Here is a 9727-nt window from a genome sequence, read left to right as displayed (position 1 = left end):
ACTTTGGTTGATAAAGTCGAACCACTCTAAATCGTTGTGCAATTCCTTTCAATTTTCTGCAAAAGCTTCCACCAAAATTTTTATTGCCAATTCACCCCCCTCTTGGCCGATTCAGTCAATCGATTAACTCAACAAGTTTCAAATTATCTTGGCCCGATAGTGGTTTGAGAGGTCTGATGAGGATTATTCCTGACATCACATATTAAAGCTAAATAATATATTACAAAGAAGCAATGACCTATACTTGGTGGGAAGCTGTCTAGAAGACTATGATAAAGGCTCTTCTTGCCATTATAGGTTAGAACTATAAAGCATTATAGGATATTTTAGCCTATACTTTTCACATTCGGTTCAACATTAGGGATCAATCAATGATTCCTCGAGAGGGTCATTATCGCTTCCTTCACTGTGTCTTTTAATATTGAAATTCTATATGCATGTAGGTTTCGTAGCTCGTTTTGAAGACTGAAAATTTGCTGATTTTTTAAGTTGTAAGAATACGGATTTTTTCAATAGGATGATTAAGGATAATATTGGCTTGCATGTTGGCTAGACTGATCGTTTTGGTAGATTTTGAGAAGAAGAAAGAAGATTGATTTTATCATTTTGATTTTGGTCGTTCTAGTTTTGGGAATTTATTTTTGACTAATATCTAAAGATCAACTATAGTTCATGCTCATCACACCAATTGTTTATGAGAAAATATTAGTTACGTCGGCCGTTGGTAGTTATCCTATCTAGTTTGGGTGGAAATTCACATTTAGTACAAAGACTATTTTTTTAATTAAGAAGTTAATATTAATAAAAGGTAGAGATAGACTCATTGTAGGAGGTTCATTAAAAAAATCTCCCAAATCATAAATAAAGGAAAAAGAGAACCCCAAGGCAATGACCAAAGGGACAACAGTCTCAGCTAGGAAAACAGAAACACACATGTGAAAGCCCTGAAACCTCTCCAACCCAAAACGACCAAGACAGGAAATCTAGAGTACACAAAAACTAAACAGCGCTCTAGAAACTTAGCTCACACCCTTACCTTTCCGACAAAACACCCACACCTCAACTTAACTCACCCTACCACATAAACAACAACAACATCCCATGATCTTGGAAAATCCAATCCTCTCCTAGGCAGGGGATGAAACAACAGCTCGCTTCGCAAGTTGATCGACTGTCGTATTGCACCTTTTGCGGATGTGCTTCATAACCAACTTAACCTGAAGAACTATCGAAGCAACCAGGCATATAATGTAAGCCCATTCAAGATGAACAAGGGCAGGAGACTGTAGCCATTTCACCACTTCCTCACAATCACTTTTGATTATCAGCTCAAAAACCATATACCACATGGATCCCATAAATAATTTAATGCTTGATCAACTGCCAAAATCTCAGCTTGCACTGAGGAACCCCAGCCAATCGGAACTTAAAAATAAAGAAGCGAAGTACATTTTGTATCGCGAAGAATCCCGCTAAAACCTCCGCCACCACTATCCACCCGCATCGTGCCATCTACATTAAATTTTAAATAGCCTTTCGGAGGAGGGAGCCAAGACTGAGGTGAGATCCCCTCCTTCTTCTTCCAACAGAAGTCAACATCGAATGATAAATCCGCAGCCAAATTTTCCAAAGTTAACGAGGAGTCTGGATACTTAGCCTTTAGCCAGAGAGCCACTCGATATTTGATAAGGAAAATTAATTGGAGCATATCAATCTCCTTCCCACTAAACACCAACTCGTTCCTGTGCAATCAAATAGACCATAAAACGACAAAAGGCAAGGTGCTCCAAATTATCCTTTAATGTTGGTTAATTGGGAGAGACTCGTTCCAGGTCACCATGAAGCTAAAAGGATCAATCGGGAGGATCGTCGACACGCCCTACAAATCTAAAAAACTCCCCATACTTGCCACAAAATCTCATATGAAAAGAACAAGTGTTCAATGGATTTCAGAGACTTCAAGCATAATATACATCTCAAATCTAACAACCCAACCCCTCTTTTCACAAGTTTGACCATGACCGACACTCTTCAATGGAGCACTCTCCAAACAAAAGCTTCCACTTTGAAGGGGTGATTCCCATCCAAATGAGTTTCTTCCAATTGAACAAACAAGGCCCATTTGAAAATTGAGGAGTGAAGCTGATTTAACTAAACGAGACTGTCGCTCGAACCGAGCCATTTAACCCAATCCGAGGTAGATGACGAGTTCACAAAACTATTAAGCTCCTAAACCAGCGCCTCTCATTGCATTATTTCCAAATAAAAAATAGCCCTTCTAAGGAGACATTCCATTTCCAACCTTGATCGAACTTCTCCCCAAAATTCACAATTAGTTTGTCTTTAATTAGAGCCAAAGAGAAAAATTCTTGGAAACCTCTCCTTCAATGGCTAGTTGCCTAGCCATATATCATGCCAAAAATTAATGAGACAACCATTACCAACTTGTAATTGGAAATTATTCTTCAAAGAAAACTCGTTGTCAGTCTCGATATAAATGGAAAGAATTCCAAGTCAAATTCGCGAAGCCCTGCGCGACAACGAATTGGGGGAAGGATAGCTGATGAGGCGATATTATATTTTTCAATAATAATTTTTTTCTATGTGGACAAGGACTCGGAACAGAACCGCCATCATTATTTACCGAGGAGACCAAAATTTGTATGCCTTAGATCCAAAAAGCCTAGCCCTATGAATTTTATTGGTTTACATACCTCGTTTCAACTTACTAATATATCTCTTTTCTTATTCTCCAAGCCTCCCCAAAAAAATCTTACAAAAATACTACTTAATTTGTTGTCCATTGAAGTCGACATCTTAAACAGTGAAAGAAAGTATATCGGAAGATTGGAGAAGATTGATTTGATTAAAGCAATTCTTCCTCCAAAAGAAAGAGATAGTGATTTCCAACTCGCTCGTCAATTCTCTATTTTCTCGATCACCGATTCCTACATTGAGCGTGAATTTCGATAAGCCCCAAGCGAAAGACCAAGATAGTTCGACGAGAAACTACCTGCCACACAGCCAACACAGTTCACCCACGCTTGAACTTTATTTTTGTTCACATTTAACCCAAAAACTGAGCACTTCTTCAAATTAAGCTCCAAACCCGACGCTAACTCAAATACTCTCATAACCCTTTCCACATTCAAAACTTGAGTTACTGAGGACCCACATAACATAATCAAATCATCAGTAAATTGAATATGAAAAATCTCAACACTCGAAGAGTCATTGCCAACCACACAACTCGAGAATAAATCCACCTCAATCGCCTTTACGATCATCATATTCAAGGTTTCATCGACTAGATTAAAGGGGAGTGGCGATAAAAGATACCATGACAAAGGCCTCTCACGAGCTGAAACCTTTTCGTCGGGGAACCGTTAAATAACACCGAGATGGAAGTGTGGATACACAACCAGATATCCAACTGCACCACTGATCCCCAAAGCACATTGTTAAAAATTCAACAGCACATGGGCTGCTTGAAAAAAAATTAGGGGGGCTGAATTTTGTTGAATTTTAGGCATGGGAAAATTAATTTTAATCATTGGACTTTAGGGTATTTACAAAGATTAGTCCTTAAGCTTCTACTATAAATACCCTAACCCATTTAGCTTCAGAATCTTCCCAAAATCTTCTAGTTCTCTCTCAAGTGTGTTTTGTAAACACCTGTAAATTTTCTCTTTAGTAAAAGATCTGCAGTAGTCCGGAGACGTAGGCAAAATTGGCTGAACTCCGTTATCAATTTCGGGTATTATTTTTCAGCTTTTATTTCGCATTCTCACTAATCTGGTTATAGGAAAAAACTCGTACTTGGTTTATTTCCCAACAACTGGTAATCAGAGCTTTTGGTTGTGAATTTTGTCAATTTTTTGCGAGGTTACTATTCATTACTATTCACGTAAATAGTGAATTTCGTGAATAGTAAAATTTTGTCGGCGATACGAATATGTCGACGGAGGCGTTTTAAATACACGGTGGTTCGCAAGAATTGTTAGAAACGATCCAAACGAAGCCAGATTCGAGTGGGAGCGATGGCTGTAGATGAAGGGAATGTGAAAATTGAAAAGTTCGATGGTGCGGACTTTGGCTTTTGGAAGATGCATATTGAAGATTTTTTGTACCAGAAAAATCTATATCAACCTCTCTTAGGAAAGCAACCAGAGGGCCTGAAGAATGAAGACTGGGCTCTTCTCAACATACAAGCCCTAGGAGTTATCCGACTGACGTTGTCCCGAAATGTTGCTTTCAACATAGCAAAGGAAAATACCACGGCGGGTCTTATGGCGGCTCTTTCCAGTGTGTATGAAAAGCCATCGACCTCAAACAAAGTTCATTTGATGAGGCGATTATTCAATTTGCGGATGGCGGAAGGGGCATCGGTAGCACAACACCTAAATGAACTCAACACAATCACAACCCAGTTGAGTTCCATGAAAATTGAATTCGATGATGAAGTTCGAGCTTTAATTCTCTTATCATCTCTACCAGATAGTTGGAATACTACTGTTACAACAGTTAATAGCTCGTCGGGAAATAGTAAATTGAAATTCGACGATGTTCGGGATCTGGTATTGAGCGAAGAAATTCGACGGAGAGAATCGGGTGAAACATCAACCTCCTCAGCCTTGCACACGGAGTCCAGAGGGAGAACTTCAGAAAGAAATTCAAATCGTGGCAGATCCAAATCCATAAGGGGAAAATCAAGAACGGGAAAGAAAGATTTTACCTGTTATAATTGTGAAGGGTCACTTTAAAAGAGGTTGTCGAGCACTGAAGAAAGATATGGCGTACAAGAATCTGCAAACATAACAGAGGAGACAGGTGACGCCATGATTCTAAGTGTCAACAGTCTGATTGAATCATGAATCTTGGATTCAGGGGCATCTTTCCACTCCACCCCATGCCGAGAAATCATGGAGAACTATGTCAGTGGTGATTTTGGGAAGGTTCATTTAGCTGATGATGAAACCTTGAAGATCGTCGGAAAAGGAGACATCCGATTAAAGTTTCCAAACCAGACCACCTGGACACTGAAAGGAGTAAGACATATTCCTGGCCTCAAAAGAAATTTGATTTCTGTAAGACAGCTTGATGGAGAAGGATATAGCACAACCTTTTCAGGCTGTGAATGGAAGATTACCAAAGGAGCACTCGTCATTGCTCGTGGTAAGAAGACTGGTACTCTCTATGTAACCTCAAATTTAGAGAATGTCATTACAGTAGCAGATCCTAATGGAAAATCAAACCTATGACACCAAAGTCTTGGTCATATGAGCGAGAAAGGGATGAAGAAACTTTTGTCAAAAGAGAAGCTGTCGGATCTAAAGAATGTAGATGTCAGACTACGCGAGGATTACATCTTTGGCAAACAAAAGAAAGTCAGATTTGCAAAGATTGGTAAGACACCCAAGACTAAAAAGTTAGAGTTGGTTTATACTGATGTATGGGGACCATCTCCAGTTCCATCTCTTGCAGGCTCATTATATTATGTCACATTCATCGATGATTCTACAAGGAAGGTGTGGGTTTATTTTCTAAAGAAGAAATCAGAATTCTTTGATACCTTCAGAAAATGAAAGCCATGGTGGAAAATGAAACTGGTTTGAAAGTCAAGCGGTTGAGGTCTGACAATATAGGAGAGTACAAAAATAGAAGATTCAGAGATTTTTGTGCAAACAATGGGATCAAAATAGAGACAACAGTTCCCATGACACCGCAACAGAATGGCGTAGCACCCTGAATAAACGTTCTAGAAGCATGAGGATACATGCCGGATTACCCAAATTTCTATGGGCTGAAGCTATTAACACTGCAGCTTACCTGATCAACTGTGGGCCCCAGTTCTTTGGATGACAGAATACCAGAGGAAGTTTAGAGCAAGAAAGAAATAAACCTTTCACACTTAAGAGTGTTTGGTTGAATTTCTTATGTACACATAGATTCTGCTGAAAGAAGTAAACTTGATGTCAAGTCCAACAAATGTGTCTTTGTTGGTTATGGTGGTGATGAGTTCGGTTACCGATTTTGGGACTATGAAAATCGAAAGATCATCAGAAGCAGAGATGTTATTTTCAATGAAAATGTGATGTACAAAGATAGGGCAACCATAGAATCAAGTAGCTCCAATATTGAAGCTGAAACAAAGGAATTTGCTGAGTTCGAGGAGATTTCTGAAATGATGTTCAAATCAGTCCTGAAGTAGTTCAAGAAAAACCAGGTACACCAGAACTGAGACGTTCCTTCAGAATTCCTAAACCAACCCAGCGTTATTCGCCTTCTTTGCACTACTTGTTGCTGACTGACAATGGTGAACCAGAGTGCTATGATGAATCAATACAGGTGGAGGATTCAGTCAAGTGGGAGTCTTCCATGAAAGATGAGATGGACTCGCTTATGTCAAATCAGACGTGGGAATTAGCTGAATTACTACCAGGCAAGAAAGAACTCCATAACAAGTGGATTTACAGGATTAAAGAAGAGCACGATGGGAGTAAACGCTACAAAGCAAGATTGGTTATCAAAGGCTTTCAGCAAAAAGAAGATATTGACTACAATGAAATTTTCTCTCCAGTCATGAAACTATCTACAGTTAGACTGGTGTTGAAAATTATAGCTGCAGAGAATTTACATCTTGAGCAGTTAGATGTGAAGACAACTTTCCTTCATGGTGATTTGGAGGAAGAAATCTATATGAGGCAGCTAGATGGCTTCATAGAGGCAGGCAAGAAAAACCTGGTATGCAGGTTGAAGAAGAGCTTGTATGGTTTAAAATAAGCTCCTAGACAGTGGTACAAGAAGTTTGATAGCTTCATGGGTAGCAATGGTTTTACCAGATGCCAAGCAGATCATTGTTGCTACATCAAGAGGTTCGACAACAGCTTCATTATTTTATTGTTGTACGTTGATGACATGCTCGTTGCAGGTTCAGACATGCAAGAAATTATAAACTTGAAGCAAAAATTGTCGAAGCAGTTTGCTATGAAGGATCTGGGCGCTGCAAAGAATATTCTTGGGATGAGGATCAAGAGAGACACAAAGTCGGGGACTTTGATATTATCACAGGCTGAGTACATCAACAAAGTACTCTCTAGGTTCAACATGCAAGATGCTAAACCAGTAAGTACACCTTTATGTGTTCATTTTAGACTCTTCAAAGAACAGTCACCAAAGACGGAGGAAGAACGTGCACACATGGTGAAGGTGTCGTATGCCTCAGCAATTCGAAGTCTGATGTATGTCATGGTTTGTACTAGACCAGATATTGCTCAAGCAGTGGGAGCTGTTAGCATGTATATGAATAGTCCAGGCAAGGTACACAGGGAAACAGTCAAATGGATCCTCATATATCTGCGGGGTACCACAAACAAAGCACTTTGTTTCAAAGGTGGAGATATGATACTGACAGGCTATGTAGATACTGACTTAGCCGGAAATGTTGAAATCAGAAGGAGCACTACAGGGTATGTCTATACTCTTGGAGGTACTACAGTGAGTTGGGTTTCTCAACTACAGAAGATAGTTTCTCTCTCCACAGCTGAAGCAGAATATGTTGTTGCTACAGAAGACAACAAGGAGATGGTTTGGCTCCAAAGTTTCTTGAAAGAGTTAGGCAAGAAACAAGAGAACAATGTTTTGTATTGCGACATTCAAAGTGTTATACATCTAGCAAAGAATCCATCTTTTCATTCCAGGACGAAGCACATACAATTGAGATATCATTTTATCCGGTCTCTTATGGAAGATGGGATTTTGAAACTTGAAAAGATCAGTGAAGCTCAAAATTCGGCAGACATGTTGATAAAGACGGTGACTATGGACAAACTGAAGTTGTGTTCAGCTTCAGTTGGCATGCTAGAATAAAAGACCAGAAATGATGATGTATTGATCAAGGTGTGAAGACAGATTAAAATCGGTCTTCAAGTGGGAGATTGTTGAAAATTCAACAGCACATGGGCTGCTAATTCTTTAACAGCCGGCTGCTTGAAAAACAAATTAGGGGGGCTGAATTTTGTTGAATTTTAGGCATGGGAAAATTATTTTTAGTCATTGGAATTTAGGGTATTTAGAAAGATTAGTCCTTAAGCTTCTGCTATAAATACCCTAACCCATTTAGCTTCAGAATCATCCCAAAATCTTCTAGTTCTCTCTCAAGTGTGTTTTATAAACACCTGTAAATTTTCTCTTTAGTAAAAGATCTGCAGTAGTCCAGAGGTGTAGGCAAAATTGGCTGAACTCCGTTATCAATTTTGGGTATTATTTTTCCGCTTTTATTTTGCATTCTCACTAATCTGGTTATAGGAAAATTACTCGTACTCGGTTTATTTCCTAACACACATCTCCTTTAAAAACCCGTAAGAGAAAACCCCAATCCACTAAGTCGTATGCTTTCCTGAAGTCTGTCTTGAATACCACCCCCAGCCTACCACTCTTTCTCAACATGTCGATTACCTCGTTCGCAATTAACGTGCAATATATAATTTGCCTTCTCGCAATGAACTACGATTTGCTGACTAAGAGCCCCATCACTAGTTAAAGGCGATTCACAAGGACATTACTTAGCAATTTGTATACCCAATCAACCATGCTTATAGGTCGATAATCATCTAGCGACTAAGGATTCGCTTACTTTGGGATTATAAAGATGAAAGAGTGATTCAAAGAAGCCTCCAAAACGTCAAAATTATAAAAATCATCAAAGAAACACATTATCCAATCCTTTAGGACCGACCAGAATTTCTTGAAGAAAATAAATTTAAACCCATCCAGCCTCGGGGCTTGATTTCCATCAGAGCTCTTTAAAACATGAAAATCTCCTCTTCTGTAAATTTACTCTCCAACCTCCGAATTTGTTTCGCTTCAAGTTTCTAGAAAGGGAGATTAAAATCTGCCACTTCTAAGACTGATTTTTTTCCACATGTCTTTTTAAAGAATGCTTGAACAATACACTTCACTCTCGCTGGATCATCTGCACTCGCCCCATTCTCAACTAGAGGAACAATGGAGTTTAATATTCTTCTATATGATGCATAATTATGAAAAAAACTTGTGCTACGATCTCCCTTCGATATTCACCTAATTCTCGACTTTTGAAGCCACAACCTCTCCTCATTTCAAAATTCTACCCACAATCTGCATAAATATCTTGGCTATCGCTCTCGACATGTAGCTTTAATTCAAGTGCACTGTTCTTAGTTTTTATATCATTAATCATCTGTTGAAAGTCAAAACATACTCTTTGGACCACTCTATCGCTGAAGCCTTTGCCAATTTCAACATCTGACCTATTTTTTGCTTTTAGTGCAGGCCTCCATGTTCTTCATAGCTGATGTAACGAAAGTCGCAAAATCCTTTTCATCCAACCAAAAGTTGAAATAACGAAATGGTTTTCTTCCTCTGTTGGTGGTGATATCTTCAAAGACTACGACATTATGGTCTGAAATAAACTTTGACATCATCTTTTGAACTACCGATGAGAACGCGATTAGAAATTCATTTGAAGTAAGAAATATGTCTAGTCTCACAAAAGCAGCATTCTCACGATTGCTAGACCATGTGAAAGTGCAACCTACCATCGGGAGATCGATCAACCAAGCTTATTGCATGAAATCTCAAAACCAATCCATTACCCTAACGCTTATCGACAAATCAATCTTTTTAGTCGAGGATAAAAAGGCATTGAAGTCGCCTCCCACGCACACCGAGACCGAATGACTATCCA

This window comes from Hibiscus syriacus, unplaced genomic scaffold (genome assembly GCF_006381635.1).
Source record: "Hibiscus syriacus cultivar Baekdansim isolate YM2019G1 unplaced genomic scaffold, ASM638163v2 tig00110264_pilon, whole genome shotgun sequence".
Taxonomy (NCBI): domain Eukaryota; kingdom Viridiplantae; phylum Streptophyta; class Magnoliopsida; order Malvales; family Malvaceae; genus Hibiscus; species Hibiscus syriacus.
This window is presented reverse-complemented; position numbering follows the sequence as displayed.